This window comes from Aotus nancymaae, unplaced genomic scaffold (genome assembly GCF_030222135.1).
Source record: "Aotus nancymaae isolate 86718 unplaced genomic scaffold, 86718_ANA_hifiasm-v0.15.2.pri h1tg000010l, whole genome shotgun sequence".
NCBI classification, from domain to species: domain Eukaryota; kingdom Metazoa; phylum Chordata; class Mammalia; order Primates; family Aotidae; genus Aotus; species Aotus nancymaae.
The window spans coordinates 74,869,363-74,894,538 of record NW_026988421.1 but is presented as its reverse complement, the minus strand read 5'-3'; the positions used below and the strand labels follow the sequence as shown (position 1 = coordinate 74,894,538).

Sequence of the window (25,176 nt, the reverse complement as noted above, 5' to 3'; positions counted from 1 at the left end):
TGTAATGAGAAACTGGAATGAAGAGGCTTACACAAGGGCACACCATGGAGAAGGTCAAGGGCTCCAGACTCATCACAGTGCTCTTTTGGTGGTTACATAAATCTCCTAGGTGTTTCTCATATCCATCCAGGTTTAGAAACCACAGGCCTAGGTAGAAAAGTGAAACCATATACAAGTGCACAAAAGAGGGGATGTTCACAGGATTCTATGAATCTCATTAACTTTAAGTCTATTGTCCAATTTCTTTGGGCTTAAAAAAAAAATCCATCTTTCCTGGATTTCACAGACCAGGAGACACCCACTTGGAATAAAGCTGTAGTCATGGTAATAAACAGTATTCTTGGATAACTACCCTTTCAGCAAAATCACTGAAACTTTGGCCCCCAAATTCCTCCTCCTGTTTGTGAGCTCCCAAGGTGACCCTTAGCTCTGGAGAAGCCATGACACCCTTGGCTATACCGAAGCTCATTGTAGGGCCTGTGATCATTCTTTCTGGGCCTTACCTTTGGCTTCTGTATGGCTTCCTGGTTCAACACATGGTTATTTTTCCAGCAGGTCTTGATTCTACTTCAGTAGTCTCCATGCTGAATTTTCTAGTAAAATTTAAAATGTACATTTGGATTAACATATGGTGGCCAGTATTTTACTAAGCAAATTTAAGATCTTGAGAAAGAAACACTGTTTAATATTATCTTTTCAAAAAAGAAGGGATATTTGAACTCCAGAATATAGAAAGGAGGAGATATTTACATGAAGAACATCTTTTTAAATTTAATACATTTTATTATATAAAAAGTAACTAAAAAATTTTTTTTCTCATTTTTAGAAAAATCATTACAGATGGACTCTGGTCCAGGAATCAGTGTTTAGAAAGCATTGCTATACGTTTTTAGGAATTCACAGGAAATTTGGTAGGAAGATTATGTAAGTACACCTACACCATAGTGCTCCCTTCTGATGCTCAGCCAGGTGAGCTGAGGGTCTCCCACAGCAAGAGAATTCCATACACTCCTGTCAATGTTAAGGACGATCAGGTCGTCTCAATTTACTATGACACATTTTAGTTTCTTTCTTAGTTGTAAGAAATAAGTCATCTTTTTTTTTTTTTTCCCCAAAAGAGGATATTGATTTTAAGGAAACATGTGGGCTAAAACTAAAATTGACCTGGGAATCACAAACTCTGTTTATTTCATGGGCCCTTACTCATGATCTTTGTACTAAAAAAAAGTAAACAAAAAAAATGTTGAGCATGAAAATAAAAATAAAATATGTTTACTTGAAATGTTTGCTATAGAAAGAGTCCAGCCATCAGATGAACTGGGCTTTCAGAATAAAAAGCACATGGCTATTCTAATGAAAAAGAAAGTTACAAATAGCCTGATCATTGGTAGGAAAACAGAAGTTGTGACTTATAATTACTATACCTATAAGGATTGTTATGTGTTATATTTCTGATTAGGGAATCAGAAATATATAGGAAAGGGGCTTAGACATTATTTATTTGGGGAGATAATATTAGATAGGGGGTTCTATTTTGAAGTTTATTCCTGAATTGGCCTAAACTCATTCAGTATTCATGAAATCCATTATACCCTTAAGCAAATAAAAAATCTGTTAACCTACACTGCCAGCAGCCTGCCTAGGCATATCCGGAGTCTCATGGGGGTATCTGTGAAGAAGATGAGCCCAGGAAATCCTAAATTAAGTACATAAAATAGGATTGAATCACGTGTGCTTGACAGATTACATCAGAAAGATTTTTAACTGATCAATTTCCTTAAAGCAATTTTGATTAATCTAGGCTAATCAAGGTAGTGATTGGTAACTGAAGACATAAAGAAACTCAGTAAATGAGATTTTCAAAGAATATGTAAATTGAGAAGGATGTGCTAATGTTGTGATGTCTGCTCATTCATGTGTCAGTAGTTGTTGAAAATACACTTTTATGCTTTTTAAAATTAGGATACTAATTATTTTATGAGGCATCACAATAAAATCTCTCCCTTGTAAATGCTGAAACTAGTTAAAATAACATCCCACCAGTGAAATTTGTGTGAGCTCCTCTTTTAAAATTTTAGAAGTTTGAAGAAGCAAGTACTAATGCTTTTTCTATAGGTATTGAAGAAAGAATAGCACTGTCATGCTACCAATAATATGAAGGTCATGACTCACAGTGTTAACTATATTGAAAAAAAATGGGCTGGTCATCGTAGCTCAAGCCTGTAATCCTAACAGTTTAGGAGGCTGAGGCGGATAAAGTGCTTCAGCCCAGGAGTTTGAGATCACCCTGGGCAACAGGGCAAACCCTTATATCTACAAAAAATACAAAAATTAGCTGGGCGTGGTGGCATGGGACTATAGTCCCAGCTTCTTGGGAAGCTGAAGTGGAAGGATTGCTTGAACAGGGAAGGGTGAGCTGCAGTGAGCCATGATCGTGCCACTGCACTCCAGCCTGGGCTAGGTGACAGAGCCAGACTCTGTCTCAAAAAAAAAGAAAATGTGGTACAGTCATAAGTAAATAAATATATAAGATTGATAGCAAAAGAAGCTTTAGCATGTTTCTGGATAGTTGTGTAAACTTAGCCAAGACACTTATCCTGAATTTCCATTTCATAAGCACTGGAAACAGAAAAAACAAACAAAGCTTTTTCAGATTGAACACACTATATAAAGAATATTTTTACCCTTTCGAAAAGGGGAGAAAATGAACAAAGTACATAAAGAGATAAAGAATGGGAAAATTATTAATTTATGAATTGAATTGGATAATAAAGAAATGAAAAAGGAACAAAAACAAAAGGAAAGACGAAAAATAGAGAACTGGTACTTTATATGTATGTGGCTTTTACCAGACACAAAAGGGTAGAGAAGCCCAAGTCCAGGCATCATGGGGCAGATCCAGGCTGCTATACTCTTCAGCTTTTGACCAAAACCAAGTTCCACTGGTGCCCCTGAGACATCGGTCATCTCATTTATAAAAATAGTAGATGAGATGATTTGCAGGGTAATTTCCCAATTCGTAACTTAGCTTTATATAATTGTAAAAGAAAAGAATTTCATTTTGCTTGTTTTAAAGTGCCAGATACCAACTGTGCCTCTGCAGTACTAAGATACAAATAAACCCAAAGTGCTTTCATTACATAAATATGCAGATGCTCATGGATTGCCTTCAATATCTCATGTAAGCTCATTCATTAATAAAATATCAAAACTGTAAATTCCATCATTACCCAGAATTTGCTTGATTGAAAAATACATTTGCCATGAAGGCACTGCCTGGACCTAGACATCAGGTGGACTCTGTAGGCAGCCTGTAAGTTCATCCTGACCAAAGCTAGACCCTTGTCCCGGCTGCACGTGGCTTAAGTATTAAAGCAAGTTCAGTGGAGTCACATGGCTATGCCTCCTACGGCTTAGGGGACTTTTGTGCCATATGGAAGGTCTCCCCTGTTGCTCCTAGTGCCTGGGACAGGAGAGCAGACTATGCATCAGCAGCAGCACTGAGACAGCAATTTGGCACTCATAGACAGATCTGGCTCAGCCTCCAGCAAACAACATCTGTCCTGCTGTTCAGTTTTATGGGGGTTACCACCTTCATGTTTAAATATCTAACATGTTCCTTATATAGCAACAAGGCAGAATGGAATGGGAGCTCATTTAAGGAAAATGACTGGGTTCAAACCTTAGTCATCACTCACGAGCTAGGAGACTATGAACTAATCCCTAGATATCTCCAAACCTCACTCTTCTATTAAGTGGGAGTAATAATTTTAATTGTTTAATTTTTCTTTCAGAATTCTTATGGTCATAAAAGCTTCTCCTGAAGTTAGAAATAAGAGAAAACTCCAAATCAGCAAAGGAAACAGACTTAAAATACATGCCCATTTCCAAAAGGTTTAGCCAGAATCAACAATCCAGCCACGGTTGACCCTGTGAACACTAACATAACGTTTATGCATTATGGTCCTTTTCTCTCTACACTTCCACTTTTTCATTCCAGTGCTGCTTTTAATGTCTTCAAATCCGCATTTACTATTTGTAATTTCTGTTGCCTTAAGGCCTGTTTCAGGTATGACTGAGTGTTAACTGCAGAAGATGTCCATGACCTAACCAATACCATCATCATGATATAGTAATAGCTGACCTCGACTAGGTCTACTCTCTGTCCGCCATTATGCTGAACGTTCATATGGATGGTGTCTTATTTAATCTTATTGCAATTCCCAGGAGCAGTGTTTTATTAATCAAATTTATCCATTTATAGATGAGGAAACTTTCTTAAAATCACCAGTGTCTGACAGTTTCCTCAGACCTTTATTCCTCCATTCCTGTTCACTATTATTCTTTGTCTCCATGGTTCCCAGACTCCTACGTATTCCAGCTCTATTACTTTTTTTTTTCTTTTCTTTGGGCTGGTTAACATCCACGGTATTCTTTTGGTTCCTTGGCTTTTCTTTCAGGTCTGACTCCATTCCTCTTTTTGCCAATTTCTAGATTCTTGGATAAAAAAATGATGCATACTGCATCAGAATCATGGAACCTATTGGCGAAGTTTTTGCATTCTGTCAATTGTAGCGTCAACTTCATTGTCTAATAAATAATAACGACTACTTTTTGAGGGATCAAGGTGTATCAGGCAATTTTCTGAGAGGATTTAAGCCTGCACCATTTCATTTAGACATTATAATAGCGATTAAACAGGCTAGCTCCATTAGCAAGCTACTATTATTTTACTGAAGCCCTTAACTCCGACACACCCAGTATATGACAGAGCCAGAATCTCAATCAAGAATCATTTGTTGACACCAGCTTCTACCTATAACCTTTACAATATATTAACTTTAACTGTGCATATTCTGATTGTTTATTTTATACCATGTTTCCTTGATTTTATTCTAGATCCCATCTGGAATTGAAGCCAGGCACAAAGTTGCTCCTATTTGTTAAAGTTATACTTTGCTCATTTAATACCTTCATACTAATCCTTCCACCTATGCAGATTAAAATCCTAAAAGGGCAGCTCCAAAAAGTGCCTAGTAACAAGAACAACTATTTCCTAATATTCTACAATATGAATAATGTTCCCCGAAGTTGTGCAGTGACTAGATGAGGCCAACCTAAGAGCATAAGCAGTGTGTCTGAAGTGACACATCATAACACAGTGCTATCCTAGTGTCCCAAGAATAGGGGAAAACTGCATACTAAGCTTTTATTTGAAAAATTCTCAAGATTAGACAGCTGTCTTTCCTCATGGAGTGAAGGAACCATCTTCTACCGCTCATGCCACCATGTTGCCTGATGAATTTTCATTGCCCACTGATTGAGACCCCTGGTGTTTCTGTCATGATAGAAGAAGTAAGTGTGATATACAATTTATAAAGTCTTTTAATTTGAGATAAATCCAGTGAATTTTGTATTACAATGTTGCCAAAGCCAAACATTTTACTTTTTGAACTTTTGAACTTTGAGTGTTAAAGATTTAATAAAAATTTTACAATTGCCTATTAAAGAAGATCAACAAACCCCAGACATAGAAAATATAAACTAACCTATACCCAGAAACATAATAATTAAAGAGCTTAAAACCAGTGATAAAGATAAAATCTTGAGATAATCTAGAAAAAAAAGACATTTGTACGCAGAAGAACAGATACAAGGATTACTGCAGATTTCTTGTTTTTTTGCAAGAACACTGTGTAACATTATCTTTAAATTATCTTTATTATCCTTTTTAGTATCATCTTTTAAAAACATCACTTTTTAAACATCATCTTCAAAACATCTTTAAAAAAATGAACATAGAATTCTATACCCGGTGAAGATGACTTTTAAAAACAAAGATGATTATTACACACTTATTAGAATGACTGAAATCCAGAATACTGACAATGCTAATTTCAGGTCACAATGTGGAGCAGTGGATGAGACTCGTTCATTGCTGGTGCAAGTGCAAATATGGCACAAGCTCTTTGGAAGCGAGTTTGCCAGTTCTTTTGCAAAGCTAAACATAGCCTTGCAATAGGATCCAACATGTAAGTATTCACCCAACCGATATGAACACTTAAATTTACCAAAAAAAACTTTATGAAGATATTGAATTTTCATAGCCCTAAAAACTGGAAACAAGCAAGACTGTAAACAACCAAGATGTTCTTCATTAGGTGAATGGATAAAATGTGACATGCCTACAATATAATATGATTCTATGACAAATATAAATAAGATTTCTAGCCACACAGAGACATAGATGAATCTTAAATGCATATCACTGGCTGGGCATGGTGGCTTCTGCCTGTAGTCTCAGCACTTTGGGAGTCTGAGGCAGGAGAATCCCTTGAGGCCAGAAGTTTGAGACCAGCATGAGCAACATAGTGAGACCTCATATTTCTAAAACAAATTAAAAGAAAAAGCATATTCCTAAGTGAAATAAGCCAGTATGAAAACACTATGTACCATATGATTGAATTTTTATGACATTCTGAAAGAAGCATAATTATAGACTTGGCAAATAGCCTGGGGTATGAGGGAAGAGTTGACAGGTGGAACACGGGATTTTAGGAAAGTAAAACTCTTATGTATAATACTGTAATGGTATATACATGATGATACTCATTTGTCAAAACCCATACATTTTTGCAACAAAAATTTAATTTATATTATTAAAATGTTGTGAGAAAATTGATATTTACAAATAAAATTTTATTTTTCATTTTGGATTGAATTAACAACAAAGAAATACATGTCGTGCAAAAACTATGGTCTCATTCCTTTTTATGGCAGCATAGCATTCCATGGTGTATATGTACCACATTTTCTTTATCCAGTCTATGAGTTATGGGCATTTAGGTTGATTCCATGTCTTTGCATTGTGAATAGTGCTGCAATGAACACATGTGCACGTATCTTTATAATAGAATGATTTATATTCCTTTGGGTATACACCCAGTAATGGGATTGCTGAGTCAAATGATATTTCTGCCTCTAGATCTTGAGGAATTACCACACTGTCTTCCACAGTGGCTGAATTTATACCCCAATCAGCAGTACAAAAGCATTCCTCTTTCTCCACAACCTTGCCAGTATCTGTTGTCCTCAGCAAACTAAAACAAGAAAAGAAAACCAAATACTACATGTTTTAACTTATAAGTGGGAGCTAAATGACGAGAACACATGGACACGTGGGTGGAAGGTAACAACACACACTGGGGTGGGAGGAGGGTGAGCATTAGCAAGAATAGCTAATGGATGCTGGGTGTAATGGTGATGTGTTGATCTGTGCAGCAAACCCATGGCACACGTTTACCTAGGTAACAAACCTGCACATTCTGCACATGTACTGCTGAACATGTGGTACATGTTTCCAACTTAAAAATTGGAAAAAAAAAAAAGTCCAACAACAACAAGAAAATGTCTTTTGAGAGCTTGTTCTAAGAATATCCCTGACCTAAGAATAGCAGTTATGTCAAGCACTACAGCAGAATTTGATTTGGCATGCAGCGTTTTCTTTTTAAGAGTTTATTACAAACATCAGTTGACTTTAAGTTCAACAAAAGGAAGACGATTCTGGGTGGGTCTGGCCTAATAACATGAGTCATTTCTTCTGTTTTCACCACAGCACTTAGCAAATTGATGAATTTAAATGATTCTCAATATGAATAAAATAATGAATGAGCATAATTCATTATTTATTAAGGATGAATTAGGTAAGTCCTTTAAAAGAAGAAGCCTCAGAAAGAAATTCCCATGCTTGCATGAAGGATGAAGTAATTATCCCAGTGTGAACAGAGGGTGCCACATGGCAAGGGCCTAAGGGCAGCCTATAGGCCTTGAGAGCAGGCCCTGTTGGACAGTTAGCATGAAAATAATAACAGCAGTCATACAGACACAATTAAATTCAGGACTATTTAAGACATCTTAAATAGTCACCTTGCTATACATATCATAATTAATATATAATATTTCTTCTAAGCTAGATCCAGTTCAAAATCTTACTTCCAGAAACTATTATTGATTCTTCCAATTCAAATAGTATTTTTTTTCCCTCTGAAACCCTAAAGCACCATCTATTCTTTTATTATTAAAAAAAAAGTAGCTAACAAAGGATAAATGCTTGAGGTGGTGGATACCCCGTTAACCCTAATGTGATTATTACACGTTGAATGCCTGTGTCAAAATATCTCATATACCCCATAATTATATATACCTACTATGCATCCCCCAAAATTAAAAATGTAAAAAAAATTTTAAAAGTTGCTAAATTACTTTAGGTGAAGTCACTTAAACTTCAGTTCAAACACCAATTCCTCCACTGAGTGAACTTACTCAATTTACTGCCTCTTTGAGCTAACTTTACTCAAAGAATGAAAGGATGTAGAAGGATGCAGTGAGGTAACATTATGTACCATGTTAGAGCCATGTTGTCTTAATCAGCTGGGGCCACTGTAACAAAATACAACAAAGTGGATGGCTTATAAAGAGCAGAAATGTATTTTTCATATCTCTGGAAGCTGGGAAGATCAAGATCAAGGTAATGGCAGATGCAGTGTCCAGGGAGGGCCAAATTCCTTGTTCATAGATGGTTGTCTTCTTGCTATAACCTCATATGGTGGAAGAGAGGAGGGAGCTCTCTGAGGTCTTTTTAATAAGGGCACATATAAAAAAGTGCCCTTATAAACAAAGATCCTATTTATGAGGGCTCCCCCTCATGACATAATCTCTTATCAAAGCCTCATCTTCTAATACCATCACATAGGGGGTTAGAATTTCAACATACAAATTTTGGGTGAAGACACAATTATTCAGTCTATAGCACATGACTATCAGAGCAAGTGTTCAGTGAACATTAGCTGTTATTATCTCTCCAAAGTGGATTTTAAATGTCTGTATGCCTGTGGGCCAGCATATTATCTTCTACTTCTGTTTCTACCATAGCACTTAGCAAATTGAGGAACTTAAATGATTCTCAATGTGAGTAAAATAATGAATGAACATAAGTGTATTCATTTCCTTTCACAGCTGTTAGTAACTATCACAGTTAGTGACTTAATACAACACAAATTTTCTCTTACAGGTCTGGATATCAGAAGTCCAAAATTTATCACACAGGATTAAAGATCAAGATGTTGATGGGGTTATATTCTTTCTGGAGTCCCTAGGAGGGAATCCATTTCCTTGTCTTTTCAGCTTCTGGAGGCTGCTCATATTCTTGGGCTCATGGCCTCTTTCATCTTCAAAGCTGTAATGGCCAACTGTGTGTTTCTCACATTGTTTCACTGACCTTTGGCCTCCCTCTTCCATGTTAAAGGACATTTGTGATTACCTAAGGCCGTCTGGACAATCCAGGATAATATTAAGGGCAACTGTATTCCTGAGCAACTTTAATTCCTTCTGCAACCTTAATTCTCCCTTATCATATAACAACATAGCCATAGGTTCCAAAGATTAGGTGTGGACATCTTTGAGAGTCATTATTCTACCTGCCACAGTAAGTAATAGGGGCGGAGTTTAAAGGAATGGGAGACAAGAAAGTTTAGGAAGGCCACTATTGCAAGAGGGAATGCCAAAGACTCATTTAGCAACGGTGGGTAGTATAATTATGGAGCTTACCCAGGGGTCGGAGAGGATATTGGCCAGAGATGAAGCTGGAGTAACAGATCAGGGCCAGAACATAGGCAGATGATAAGGTGACCATCAACTGTTTTTGTAGAATAATCAGATCTGTGAAATAAATACATTGTTGGTATTGTAGAAAAACCATGAGTCATGGATGTGTGGGCAGGGAATGTTGAAATATTTTCACAGTAAGAAATGATGAGACACAGCCTTAAAATGATGATAGTGAAAAGGGAGACAAGTAAAAGAATTTGAAAGCCTTTTTGTTGATGAATGAGCAGACACTGCTGACCCTCTCTTTATGTTTGTTCATATATCTAGCTACGAAGGAACATTACTGAGATTTCCAGGACAAGTCACTGAAGGCAGGAACAGAGGGATGAGAAGGCTGGGACACTGAGCAGGCAGTAAGACAGCTAGCTGGTGATTGTAAGGCTATTTTCATCTCCCACCACATCACACCTCCCCAAGCTCCATGGACAGTTCCAGAGACAGCTGTCTGTTTCTCTGATTAAACCTTTGAAGTAAGGTGCTTGTCTTTTAACATGAGAATATTTTACTAAACGTCCATTGCATTCTTCATTCAACTGCTTTATGCTGCTGTCAGATAAAAACTAAAAATACCTTTTCAGAGGCAAGAACCAAGAACGAAGATTTTAGACATAGCTCTAATGGTGACTTTCTTAATCTGCTTAGACTGCCATAACAAAATACAAGACACATTTATTTCTCAGAGTTCTAGAGGGTGAAAGACCAAAGTTCAAGTCCTGGTAGGGTAGATTTCAATCTGATGCCTCATCTCTTGATTTGTAGGAGACTGTCATCTCACTGTGTGTTCACATGGCCTCTTCTCTGCATGTGCATGGTGGCAGAGAGAGAGTCTCTGGTGTCTCTTCTTATAAGGGCACTAATCCTATCATAAGAACCCCACTTTCATGACCTTATCTAATCTTAACTGCCTTCTAACGGCTCCATCTCCCAATACCATCATATTGGGAGTTAAGGCTTCAACATATGAATTTTTGTGGGGAACACAAGCATTCAGTTTATAAATCACGTTATTTTCTCATGGATCTCAAAGATTCAGAAAACATCTCTAATTATCATCCTCACTTCCTTCCCGTATATATTCACGATGTATTGCCCTGATCATTCATTGTGACCGGCTAGTTGGCAGTGGAAAGTATACATAGACAATTTCTTTATTTACAAGACTCTTTCATAGTGAATCCAAAGCTTTGACTGGGCCTCTCTGGGTCCTCAATTTTCTTTGTGATCAACTGATCCATTAGTTATCCAGCAGAGGCAGAATATTTCTGGTGTTAGTGGCCTTGTGAAGTCTTTTATAATTACATCAGCTTTCTTGCAACAAAATGCAACTGAAGTTTAAGTACTGCAAGCCTCTCCTTTGTTGAAATGCCTGCTTCAATTTCTGGTATAACGTTAGGAAGATAAATTACTCTGTTCCTCAAAAATTATATTAACTTTATAATTATATAATATCCTTGGATAGAGAATAAAATGTATCCAGAAGGCCACAGTTTAGGGTCATTCTATCACCATAACCACATTTTTATTTTTAAAGTCATTTTGTAATTAGTTAATTTTTAGAGATTGGGTCTTACTCTGTTACCCAAGCTAGCGTGCAGTGGGGATCGTAGGTCACTGCAGCCTCAAACTCCTGGACTCAAGCCATCTTCCTGCCTCAGCCTTCCAAGTAGCTGGGACTACAGGTATGCACACCACCATGCCCAGTTAATTTTTTATTTTTATTTTTTACAGACAGGATCTTGCTATGTTGTCCAGTCTGACCTTGAACTCCTGAGTAAAGGAGGAGAATTGCTGGGATTACAGGTGTGAGCTACTGCAACTGGCTCGAATAACCACATCTCTTAATGGACAACGGTGGCACTATTAGGCAAGACAGAGTCATGAGTCAATCATTGCAGCTTTACTCGCACTCAGAGAGGTTGATCTGTGTTCATCTCTTTTCCTGGCACAATTTGGAAATTTTATGGTCTCTAACCCTCTGATTACTCCTGTTTGATGCATCTTTTGTCCACACTGGCAGGATATCAAATGGGTTTCTTACCATATATCTTCTTCCAACACCCAGGATTTCTGCATCAAATTTGTGATCTTATGTAAATACTATGTAACTTATAGGCAGACTATATCTTTTTGTAATCTGTTTGCCAATAATGTTATTAAAACAATCCAGAAGCTCCATGTTTGGTTGAGGAAAATGAAGGATAATGGAGGTCATTTACATGTGGTAATGGTCCTGGACACTGACTGAAACTTAGCGGTGTGCTGTTCATGCTGGTCTCCTTTTTCTCTGGTGTTATCATCCATGTTTTCTTCAGCTAGACCTGCTCATCAATTACCATAGGAAAAATGAAGTTGCACAATCTCTTGGTAAAGAATCTATTCCTATTTTTCTGGTGCCTTGATTGATTCATTAGTATGGATTCACTTTTTCATCACTTCTTACCTAACCAATCTGGCCAAATAATACTAAATACATAAGAGTAAACACAAAATGAACCATTCTCCCAGTTTACAGAAGCAAAGCCAGCTTCTGCTATAGGTATTTTTGTCTGCATTTGTCATATAAGAAATTTACTTAGACAGGCCAACTGAATTGTCAAGATCACACAGCTCCTAAGTGTTGAAGTCTCCAGGATTCAGTTTTTAGGTGAAATAGCTACAATTAAAATGTCTCTCCAAAACTTATCATTTTAATAGCTGCCCCTTCAAGGTGGCCCAAATGACTCACATGACACTTAGGGAAATCAAAAAATGCCTCAGTGCTGAGCTGCAAGGAAGAAGGTGGGTATAGATTAAAGTCATTGATCAACATCATAGAATAAGTCTGCTGGTTGCCTTCACAATGAGGGAAGAGAAATTTGCATTTCTTATTTCTAGGACAGTAATTGTCCTGGTGTCAGAATGCTGTTGCATGCCTGGTACTGATTTATAACGCTGAAGCAACGTGACTCTTCCGCAGCTTCTCTGCAGAGCAGAGGGTAGCCTGCCATGTGTCCACCTTTGGAGGAAAACGAATGCCACCAAGTTGGTAATGATTTATGGCCCAGAGCCAATGCTGTGTTTCTGAAAAACTGCATATTGGAAACAGCAAGGAGGGAGAGGCCAAAGAAGCTGGTGTTCAGTTGAGGGTATGTGGCCACTGTTGCACTTGGAATGCATGATCTGCACACCTATAAGGACTGTCGAAAACATAGCAGTTAGGGAGAGGCTTCAGGCCACATGTGGGCTACCCGAAAGCAATGTCCAGCAAGAAAACTTCAAACATAGGGCTACTGAGAACCATGCAACTGAAAGGACCAGGGCACCAACTGATCCTTTAATTGCTGCAGATGTGTTCTATGCAGCAATCCACACCCCTTAGGAAATGGTCATACTATAGATGCATTTGTCATTATGCTACTTTCGGTGTACATCTCTGACAAGCTTTGCTTTTAGACCTGGTTTCACTATTAAAAAGAAAAAAATTAGGTGTTTTTCATACCTAACAGTAGAGACAGAGTAGAAAGCAAGCAGCCAGTCAGGCGTGGTGGCTCATGCCTGTAATCCCAGCACTTTGGGAGGCCGAAATGGACAGAGTTTGAGACCAGCCTGACCAACATGGTGAAACCTCATCTCTACTAAAAGTACAAAAATTAGCTGGGTGTGGTGGTGTGTGTGCCTGTAATCTCAGCTACTCAGGAGGCTGAGAAAAGAGAATCCCTTGAACCCAGGAGTTGGAGGTTGCAGTGAGCCAAGATTGCACCACTGCACTCCAGACTGAGCGACAGAGAGAGACTCTGTTAAAGAAAGAAGGAAAAAAGGAGAGAAAGAGAGAGAGAGGAAGGAAGGAAGGAGGGAGGGAGGGAGGGAGCGAGGGAAGGAAGGAAAGAAGGAAGGAGGGAAGGAGGGAGGGAGCAAGGGAAGGAAGGAGGGAGGGAGGGAAGGAGGGAAGGAGGAAAGAGAAAGAAAAAGAGAGAGAGAGAACAGAGCCTTCCAGTATCTGAATCTTAGCCACATGGCTTCCTCAGTTCTGTAACCTTGAGTATATTAAAAAAATCTTGGTGCCCCCATTTATCTGTATAGCAAAGATTGGTGTAATTATTAGAAAAGAATGTAAAGGAAAGAGCATATTCCAACTATTTTCCTTTCAGGAATAGCAGTCATTTGAACTGTTTCACTCCTCAAGAGCCAGGGACATATCTCATTTCTCTGTTATTTCTTCTGGAACTCTTATCCCAGCAGAATGACAGAGTGGGCATTCCATCAGTATTAGCATGGAGGGTGACCAGGAAGCAGGCAGAAGAAAGAATGCACAGCCACATCTATTAGAGAGCATGGCAGATCACCGCCAACTTTTCTGTGATCATCATGAATCTTACCACAAAGCTGGGATGGGATTCTTCATCTCACCTGTTCTATGGTTCAGAAAATTGATTGATTCAAAGAAATTGATAATGTTGTTTATCAGACTAAGATTGACAACCTGAATCATCTAAGGAAAGCAGGATGAGAAAAAGACAAGAAAGAAGTGATCACTTAATAAGCACATGGCAGCATTATGTAGTCAAAGAAGAATACATTCAAAGTCCAACTTCAACAATCTGTGAAATTTTCAGCAAGCCCAGGTGACTTCTCTCCAAGTCTGCGTCCTACGTAAAAACATAATAGCCATTTTACAATCGTGTAATAATATAGCAACAAAAGTAGAAGCTAAATATAGGGTAGTATTGATACCTGTTGTTATTGTTAATGTTATCATAATCATTAATTGTCAAGAATCAATCTAAACATTTTGTATACATTAGACTTCCACTTGACACCCATTGACTCTCAACTATAATATGTTAGTCTCTGTCAGCAACGCTTCCTAAATCTTCATGGCAGTCACCCAAGCATCTATCCATCTGCCAACTGTTTATCAAATAATTATTAAACTCCTACATTATCCCAGGAGTGTTATCAGATCTGGATGCCATGACATCCAGCACTAATGATAATATCATACTTTCTCCAGTGCTTACTACATGCCAGCAAGTGTTCAATGCTTTATACTTGCTAACTAATTTAGTCCTAAAACAACCCTATGAATTATATTCTATTTTTATTTAAACATCATAAGTAAGGCAGCCAAAGTCCAGTAAGTTAAACAGATACCAAGGGCCACAGAGCTGACCAGCATTGGTACTGGAATTATAATGCAGGAGGCACTTAGAGTAAGACATCTGTGTTCTCAACCACGACACTGATTCTCATGAAACTATAGTCTGGAGGGATAAGCGACAAGCGAGTTAACAAATGCATACATAATACAATTTCAGTGACCATTAAATCTCAGCAGAAAATAATGGAAGAGAATTGTCTATGAATAAGGAAGAGTTGCCTAAAAATCTGAACAACAAAAAGTAAATAGTAAAAATAACAAAAAGTAAAATCGTGTGTGGGTCAAACTGGAGAGTTTCCCAGGCAGCATAAACCATCGGTGCATCAGTGTATTTGATGCTGTGAGAGGGCTAATGCGAATATCATGGTTCAATTAGCTTTGCTGCAGAGGCAAAAACAACCACAAATTGCAGAGGCTTACAAAAGTAACGCGGATTCCCTGCTCATGTTACGTTTTGTTGACAGCCCCGTATTGTGGGAGAAGGAAAAGAGCACACATTACCAGGACCATAAAACGTTTCACGAAACCTCTGCTGTCACATGGTATGTCATCACATCTGCTCCCTTTCTTCTGGTCCAAGACTGTCTAGTGGCTAAACCTAATGATGGGATGGGCCAAGACTCCTGGCTAAGTCAAGTAGCCACAAGCAGAGGTGAGGTTCTAGTGGTCCAGTTCCTCTTCTCAGACACAGCAGAGATTATCTCTGTGTTTGGCAAGAACTGATCCTAATGTAAAGGACAAGTCTTCCTCAAGCATTGGGAAAGGCAGAGGCCTGACACTAGGTTGTGTTGATACCTGTGTGTAGGATTTTTCAAACCTGGGTCCACAAACAAAGGATACTCCTTAGTTTTCTCTGGTGTCTGAAAACTGAGAGAGGCAGTTCTCTGATAAGGAGAGTTCTGGCTACCTGTGAATTGTGGAGGAAGCAGGGTGAGAATGGGTAAGAATATGCTGTAAATACAAGACCACCTTTCTCTGCACGTACATTCTAGCCCTGGTATTGTAGGAAAATTACTTAACCTTGGTGAAGTTCATACTTTTTATCCATAGAATGGGGACATCAAATGAACTTAAATAATGATTGTTTCAACAGGCACTAGGACTGACAATACTATTTGTATTAGTTTGGCAGGGCTGTAATAATGCAATACCACAGACTGCATGGCTTCAGCAACAGACATTTATTCATTCACAGTTCTGGAGGCTGGAAGTCCAAGATCAAGGTGCCGGCAGAGTTCGTTTCTTCTGAGGCCTCTCTTCTTGGCTTGCAGATGGCTGTCTTTTCTCTGTGTTCTCATATGAGATTTTCTCTGTGCACATTTTTAGTGTCTTTTTTTGTGTACACATTTTCTTTTCTTATGAGAAAACCCATCAGATTGAATTAGATTCCCCAATTTAATGGCTTCATATGGTCACATTCTGAGATATTGGGGGTTGGGAATTCAGCTTGTGAATTTTGGGGAGACACAGTCCAGTTCATAACATTAGGCACACAAAAAATGATCAGTAGATTTTCCTTTCTGATTATAGGATTCTCCTTTCTCTGAGATCAGATTTCTTTCTTTCTCTGAGAGAGGTAGAGCATTAGGGTGTGTGATTTGATCTTACAGAAGTTTAAGGAGCTATAAAGACAAATGATTCAGGATAAGTTGCATTTTTCCCATCCTGTGGTTTTCCAGGAGTGCCCACCAGTCTAGACTTTATCACAAGTGGCACTGGCTGTGTGGTGGTCTCTCACTACATCATGAAGAAAATGGGTCTCCCGCCTTTCCACTCTCAGGGAATCCTGGGGTTAGCATAGCCTTCATGTAAATCAAAACAGTGAAAAAGAGGGCCAGAGAAAGAGAGAACTCTTCTTGCAATTAAATGAAGGATTCTGTAATAGAAACCTTGGAGGATACCAGCAGTGATCACATTAGAAACTCACCAGGCTCACTTTCTAATATGAACTTTAAATTTTCTTAACATCCTACCACCTGGCCAAGGGTTGTTGCAGCCCCTGAAGATACAGAAACTTCAACAAAAAGGGCATCACAAAGGACAAAATTGCCACTGCAGTAAAGAAAACTGCTCTGCTTTGGAGAAAGACAAAATGTTATAAAAGGAAGAGGTTCAAATGACTTTCTCCCCTAAGGCTTTAAGAGACTTGAAAATGAAAGCTAGTAGAATTATCAGGTGATGGAGACAAAGGCTATTGATCTGGAGAGAGAGAAGGAGAAAAAAAATCACCCAATGAAATCACATTAAAGAAAAAAACAAAGCCACTGGTATAAATCAAGAGATCAGGTAATTTTAGCAGTCCAGAGAAATAAGGATGATAATGAAAGATAATGAATGTCTTTTGCATCACAGAGAAGAGGAATATTAAAAAAAAATAGTAGAGGAATAAGTGATGAAGAGAAATGTAGATGCTTATAGCAGAACACTCTTCCTTATTCGTGGTGATGTAGTTGGCCAGAGATAGAGAGGATTCCATGTGCTAATGAAATTCTAGTTATCAATAGGCAAACAGACAGCCATTAGAACTCTGGTCTATACTCTGTGACACAGACTGAATCATCTGCTCACATTCAGTTTTATTTCCTTCCTTACATATTGATAATTCTGTTATCTATCCAACACATTTTTTGTTAAGAGTCTACTTTGTGCTGGGCAATGTGTGAAGGAAACATAATACCTAAGTTATCAGAGTAACAGGATTAAAAGACATAAAGTAGGCTGTGCATTGGCACAGAATCATAACTGAGTCATCAACTGTATACTATATTTTGAGCCTTGTTACAATTACCTTGTAGCATAATCTGACTTTTACACAAAAGCACATGAAATAGGTAAATATTTTGACCCCATTATACAGATGAGAAAAGAAGAGGCTAAGTAATTTGCCCAAGGTCATAGGGTTAATATCAGGACTAGGATTTGAAAGAATGCAGTTTTGCTCCTGAATCTGCACTCCAATCTGCACTCTGCAGTCCCCCATGCCATACCATCTATGACAGGACGCAGAGGTAGAACTATAGGCTCAGAATCCACAATAATAACATAAGATATGTTAGTTACTATATTTGCTGTTCTTCATGACTTGAAGGCATATGTGGCATTCAATGTAGGCTAGATCTTAACATCAGATAGTCCAACCTGGAGTTCAGAGCCAAAGCACATTTTCTCAATGAGGAGATTAGGTGTATGAGAAAAACTGGACTTTGTTCTAAATTCATAAAAAATGAATGAAAAACAATTATTTAAAACAATGCATCTGAGCATTAAAGCAAAAACAAACAAACAAACAAAAGGAAGTGTTCGATGTACATGAAATGGAGACTCAAATCTAAAATAATGAACAGAAAGTGAAACTTAGCTGTGCATGGAAGTAAGAGGACCAAATGTACCCTAGAAGCTGAGGTTTTGATGCCTAACAAATACCAACCACGTATAAACAAGAACTGGAACCAAGTTCCCTTCTTAGAGGCAGAAACCTGGATATGACATATAATTATTGAAAAAGGACACAAAAAACCACCCTGGCCAAGTGCGGTGACTCACCCTTATAATCCAAACACTTTGGGAGGTTGAGGCAAGAGGACTGCTTTCCCCTAGGAGTTTGAGACCAGCCTTGGCAACATAGTGAGAGCCCATCTTTAGAAAACAAAATAAAAACATATTAGATAGGCATGGTGGTACAGGCCTATAGTACCAGCTGCTTCGGAGCTAAGGCAGGAGAATTACTTGAGCCCAGGAATGGGGGGCTGTAGTGAGCTGCGATGGCACCACTGCACTCCAGCCTGCGTGACACAGTAAGAAGTCCTGTCTCTAAAGAAAACAAAAACCCAACACACAAAAGAACATTCGCAACTTGGGAACTCAGCAGGAAAATAAGCAGCCTGCCCAGAGCAAATATTAGAACATGAACAATGCACTATATGTGTGTTTACCAGAAGATAGGTCAAATTTGCATCCTTTTAGGAGGAGAAATTGACATAAAAATTGTCCCTACATTTGCCAAACAGGATCCCAGCACAGGCAAATATGGAATCTTAGAGTCATTTCTCTGAACCTTCCACTGAAAGAGCAGTGAGTGTACTTTCTTTTCAAGAATAAATGAAACGTTTTCAAAACTAAGCTTACACTAGGTCATAAAAGCAATAAAAATGAAAATTAATAGTAAAAATCATCATACATTAACAAAACTCACCTACAGATTATAACAAGTTAAACCAAAAATGAAAACAAAGCTTTTAAAGATGTCCTCTGGCAAAAAGATGGGGGAATAGGACTTTCTAGTGCTCATCTCCTTGAAGAAACATTAATTTGAACAACTGTCCATATCCTAAAATACCTTTGCAAAAGGTAAGGAATCCAGGTGAGTGGTTAAAGCACCCGGTGGAGCACAGGAATAAGACGACTCATTAAGATGGTAGGAAAGACAGTTTCATATGGTCTGTATCATCGGCTCCCCAATCCCAGCGTGGAGAGACACCACCTGCTTGGGGGAAGGAGAGGGAAGTAAGGGCTACACTTCTCCAGGGATCTTAGCTCCAGGATTGCCCCAGTGAACCCTGGTACTAGGCCAGTCCCAGTGGTCCCAAGCTCCAGGCAAGCATCTGTGGACTCAGCCTCCAGGCCCACATCAGCACCAGGCTAGCCCCTCCAGACTTAGCCCCCAGGCCTACACCAGTGCCAGGATGCCCCGGTGACCCCAGGATTAAACCCCCAGGCTCCAGCCACACCAAAACCAGAATAGCCCCTGTGACCCCAGGATCTAGGCTTGCCTGTGCAGATGCAAACTCCAGGCTCAGCTCTGTGAACCCAGGCACCATGCCCACCTTAGCACCAGTCCAGATGCTGTGGCTGCCAGCACAAGATTAGCACCCACAAAACCAGGCATCAGGTCTGCCTCTGTGGCCTCAGGCTCCAGTGGGCCCAGGGTTCAGGCCCATTCCAGCAGATTCAAAGTAAAAGCCTATTCCAGTATATCTCAGTGCTGGGCCAATCACTGTGAATCAGGCTTTAGATCCACCTCTAGAGAACAAAGGCAGCACCTGAGGACCCAGGACACAAGGCTGTTCCTATGGACTCGGGTTTCTGGCCCACCCCAGCACCAGGCTGACTCTGCAGATCCAGGATTCAGGATGGTCCCCTAGCCCCAGGTGCCAAGCCCACCCTGGTACCAGGTAAGCCCCTGCAGAACCAGGATCCAGGGCTTCCCTTAACAACCCAAGATCCAGGCCCACCACTTTGGACTCAGACTCCAGTTCTACCCCAGTGGACTCAGGCACCATGCCCAACCACCTGCTTACCCAGGAACCAGGACAGCCTGCCCAAAGACTCCAGCAGCAACCACCAGCCAGCCCACCCAGAATCTCTGGATGAGTTGACCAATGAAGTGCTTTCCTTGCCAAATCCAGTCTATAAAGGCTAGAAGAGATGCCTACTTCTTCCTTGCTAGCCAGTAACAAGCATACATCCTGTGCCCTTAATGGTGTAGTAGAAACCACATGAGGTGTCTGTCCTTTCCCCCAACCAGAAATATACTCCTTCCTATTTCTGTTATTGAGCTTTCAGAAGAGTCCAGGCAGAGAGTCGGGACTTTCATCATTGCTAGCAGTAAGAAGCTCCCACCCCTTATAGTGTCAGTGGAGACCATGTGGAAAGCTGGAACCCTCACCCCTATCTAGCAGTAAGGAAAAGTCCCCTTGATTTCGTTTGTATGGTGGCTGAGTGGGATGCCTGGACTTCAGCTTCCACCTGGCATTAATGAAGTGACCTACTTCCTTTTCCTGTTGGACTGACATCAGGGAAATGCAGCTAAAACAGAAATCTTAAATATGATTCACAGTCTCATATAACAAAATGTCTAGGTTTCAATCAAGTATCATCTATCATATTAAGTACGAGCAAGATCTTAGACTTACTGAGAAAAAGAAATACAGAGATGTCAACAATGAGATGACAGAACTGTAAGAATAAACTGGTGACAATTTTTGAAGCAGCCATGATAAAATTGCTTAAGTGAGCAATTTTAAGTGAGAACACATTTGAAACAGATGAAGAACAGAAAGCCTCACATAGAAACAGAGAGAAGGTGGTTACCGGGGGTAGGAAAATAAGAGGAATGGGGAGATGTATACTAAAGGGCACAAAGTCGTAGTTTTTGTGGGACAAATCAGTCTGGAGTCAAAGAACAGCAAAAAAGCTATAGTTAATAATATTGTATTGCATGCTGAAAATTTGCTAAAAGAGTAGATTTTAGGTGTTTTTATCACACACACGTGCACACGCATGCACAAACACGCACACAAGTAATTGTGTGAAATGATGTATATGCTAATTTGCATGACTGTGGTAATCATTTTCCTAGGTATATTAAAAAATCACTTGTACACCTTAAATATTTTTAATAAAAGGCACTGAATTACCAAAAAGTTATAGTTACATCAAAATGGAACTTTTAAAAGTTCAAGTAGAAAACAAGAAAATATAATGGAGAAATAAAGACAGAATACAGAGAAAGCAAAAAATTAAATAAGCAAACTTCTTGTTTTCAGTCCCATATGTAAGGGGTTGAAAAGTGGTTACCAGAGGCTGGGGAGGGTGAGGAAAGAGGGAGATGAAGAGAGCCCGATTACAAATACGCTCTTAGATAAGAGTAATAAGACCCAGTGTTCAATAGATCAGTAGGGTGACTACAGTTTACTGTAATCTGTTTTACATTTTGAAATAGCTAGAAGAGAATTATTTGAATGTTTCTAGCTTAAAAAAGGCAAATATTTAAGGCAATGGGAATTCTAATTACACTAACTTACAAATTATGTGAATATATGAAATTATCATATGTACCCTCCAACTATTTACATCCATTATGTATCAATTTTAAAAAAATTAAAAACTGAAAAATCATCAATTCTTCTTAGTTCCAGAAAAAAAGTGAAACCAATAAAATCAATAAGCCGATAGCCAGACTAAGAAAAAAAGAGAAGACAAAATAACCAGAAATGAAAGAGGAGGCATTATTCCAGAAACGATGGATGTTAAAATAATAATAAAGGAATATTTTATATAATTATATGCTCACCAGTTAGATAAACTAAATGAAATGGACCAACTCCTTAAAAGATACAATCTGCCAAAACTCAGATAAGAACAAATGAACAATTCTAATAAGCCTATAACTATTAATAGCCTTCAGAAACAGCACCAGGCTTACATGAGATTACTGGGAGTTCTACCAAACATTTAAAGAAGCCGTTTTATCAATTCTCCATAACATTTCCAAGAAGATAGAAGCAGAAGTCTACTTCCTAATTGAATCTGTGTGCTTCGCATTACCCAAACGCTAAAATCAAATACATTACGGGAAAAGAAAACTACAGACCAATGTCTCTCATGAACATAGATACAAAAATCCTCATCAAAATATTAGCAAATACTTCAAGATATAGAAAGAATTACATACAATGACTCAGGGTGACTTATCCCAGGTATGTAAGGCTGATTAATGTAACGTATTAATTAATATTAATTATTATAATTTATCATTTATTTAACTATATAGTGATTTTTTTATTATTTATTATTTATTGATATAGTTATACATATGTAAATATATATTTATAATATATTGTATATATAAATAAAATAGTTATTTATTATACTTTTAATTAATGTAAAGTATTAGTTTAATTAATTAATGTAAGATATTAATTTAATTAATTAATGTAAGGTATTAATGTAAGTCTGATTTATGTAAGGTATTAATGTAAGGCTGATTTATTTCTAAGGTATGTTTAGAAAGATCAATTAGTATAATTAATGTAATCCATCATATCAGCAGGCTAAACAATAATCATGCTCATATCACTAGATGAAGAAAAACATTTGACAAAATCCAACATGCATTCATGATAAAAACTTTCAGTAAACTAGGAACAGATGGGAACTTCTTCAACTTGATAAACAGCTCCCAAAACCCCAGAGTTAACATCATACAGTTAAGAAACTGTAAGCTTTCCTGCTAAGATCAGAACAAGGCAAGGATGTCCCTTTCACTACTGCAACAAGTCATGCTAAAATCCTGGCTAATGTCTAAGACAAGAAAAGTAAATAAAGGTTTTCAGACTGGGAGAAAAAACATAAAACTGTTTTTATTAACAGATGACACAAATTTAAATGTGTATAGAAAATGATCATCTGTATAGACAATCCAAAAGGACTGACAAAAACAAATAAGTGAACAACAAACTTCTGGTCCTAATAAGCGGTTATAGTAAGATTGCAGGATACCAAGGTAATATACATAGTGTTAATTTCTTCCCCATACACCAATGATAAACAAATAGAATTTGAAAGTAAAAACATATTACCATTTAGGTTAGCATCCCTAAACATTAAATACTTATGTATAAACCTAACAGAATATTATAGAATTTATATGAGAAAAACTAAAAATTTGATATCTGATAAAAGATATCAAAGAAGAACCAAATAAATGGGATGATAGTCTATGTTTATGGACAGGTAGACTCATTGTTGTCAATATGTCAGTCTTTCCAACTTGATTTATAGATTCAATACAATTCCAATCAAAACCCTATCAAATTATTTTGTAGACATTGACAGTGGATTCTAAAGTTTAAACAGAGAGGTAAAATATCCAGAATAGTCAACTAAATATTGAAGAATAACAGAATTTGAGGGCTGATCCTACTCTACATCAAGAGTTTTTATAAAGCTACAGTAATTAAGATGGTGTTATTGTTGAACAACCAAACTGATCAATAGAACAGAAAAGCCCAGAAATAGACCCACGTAATATAGTCAACTAAACTTTGAAAAATAAACAAAGACAATACAATCAAGCAAAGATACTGTTTTCAATAAATAGTATTAGAACAACCATACATCACATTCCAGAAGAAAATCTGGCCGCAAATGTACATTCTTCATAAAAGTGAATTCATAAAGTGTTATAGACTTAAATGTAAAATTTGAAACTATAAAACTCCTAGGAAATAACAGAGGACAAACCCTACAATTCCTAGGGTAAAGTGATACATTTTTAGATATAACACTAAAGGCATTATCCATGGAAGAAAGAATTGACAAGCTGGACTTCATTAAATTTTTTTAAATACCCCTCAGTGAAGGACAAACTCAAGAGAATTAGAAGGCAAGTCATCAACAGAGAAAATATTTGCAAAAGACACATCTGATATAGAACTGTTATCCAAAATGTATAAAGAACTCTTAAAACTCAACAATAAGAGACTTCTGGTTCCAAAATGGCAGCATAGAAGCTAGATGACTTCCCTTTTTCTCCAAGAAAACTAAAACACACAATGCCAAGATTATCACCAGTATTTTCCCAGAGAAGACCTCACTGATAATATGATATGTAAGGAAAGGCATCAAGGAGGAGAGGGAATGAGATGTGGATCTGGGGGAAATAATTTTCTAGACTGAGGGAACAGCCAAGACAAAGGCCCTAAGTTAGGAACATAGCTGGTATATTCAAGAATCTTTAGAAGATCTAACGTGGCTAGGAAGAATAGAGAGGTAGTGGTGGTCTTTAGGATATTTATGATTTTTTGTTTGTTTTATAAAAACTGCAATAGACATCTTTGTGTGCCTTTAAAACAAAGAGAACTGTCTTTTTTTTTTTTTAAGAAAGATGAATCTGTGGAATTAATATCCTGAGTTTCAGAGTGTGAACATTTAAAACGATGATAAATATTCACAAACTGGCCTTCCAGAAAGGATGCAACAATTTTTCTCACCATCACTATTTTCCTACCTTTATCATTAGAGAATAATAACAATTTTCTCATTCTTTCCAAAAATAAGAATTACAATGATAACAACAATAGTTGAAATTTATTGATCACAGATTTATATGCGAGGCAAGTCAACAAGAGCATTATGAATATTAATGAAGTCCTCACATAAACACTATATGTTATTAGTGTTATTTCCCCAGTACATATCTATAAAGACATTGAGTCATAGCAAGGAGTGAGTCAGTAAATTCCAGAGCCTGGACCATTATCAACTTAGCTTAATCAATTTAATAAGTAAAATGGTTTTCTATTTGAATTTGTTTCTTTGGTTATTTATGAGATTATATGAACACATTTGTAATATTTTAGTCAAATATTTGAAACTTTTAATAAATAACACTTTCAAGACATTGTCCATTATTCTGTTGGAGTGAGTGTTCATTTTATATTGACTTCTAACCTTTATATTATTTTTATGATATTAAATGGTACAAATGTGTTATCCTAGTTGTTCATTTGCCTTTTAAGTTTGTTACAATATCCTTTGTTGAAGAAGGATATTGTTTAATATCATAAATTATACATTTTCAATCAAAAGTT

The 25,176-nt window shown here is 37.7% G+C and overlaps 1 long non-coding RNA gene across 1 annotated transcript; it reads left to right on the top strand.

Moving 5' to 3' along the window:
* Nucleotides 1-413: 413 nt before the first annotated feature.
* Nucleotides 414-4,608, top strand: LOC135273958 (uncharacterized). The gene is made up of 5 exons (XR_010341706.1): nt 414-470; nt 827-924; nt 1,635-1,729; nt 3,795-3,894; nt 4,461-4,608. It is a non-coding gene; the product is annotated as an uncharacterized LOC135273958 (long non-coding RNA).
* The last annotated feature ends 20,568 nt before the right edge of the window (nt 4,609-25,176 follow it).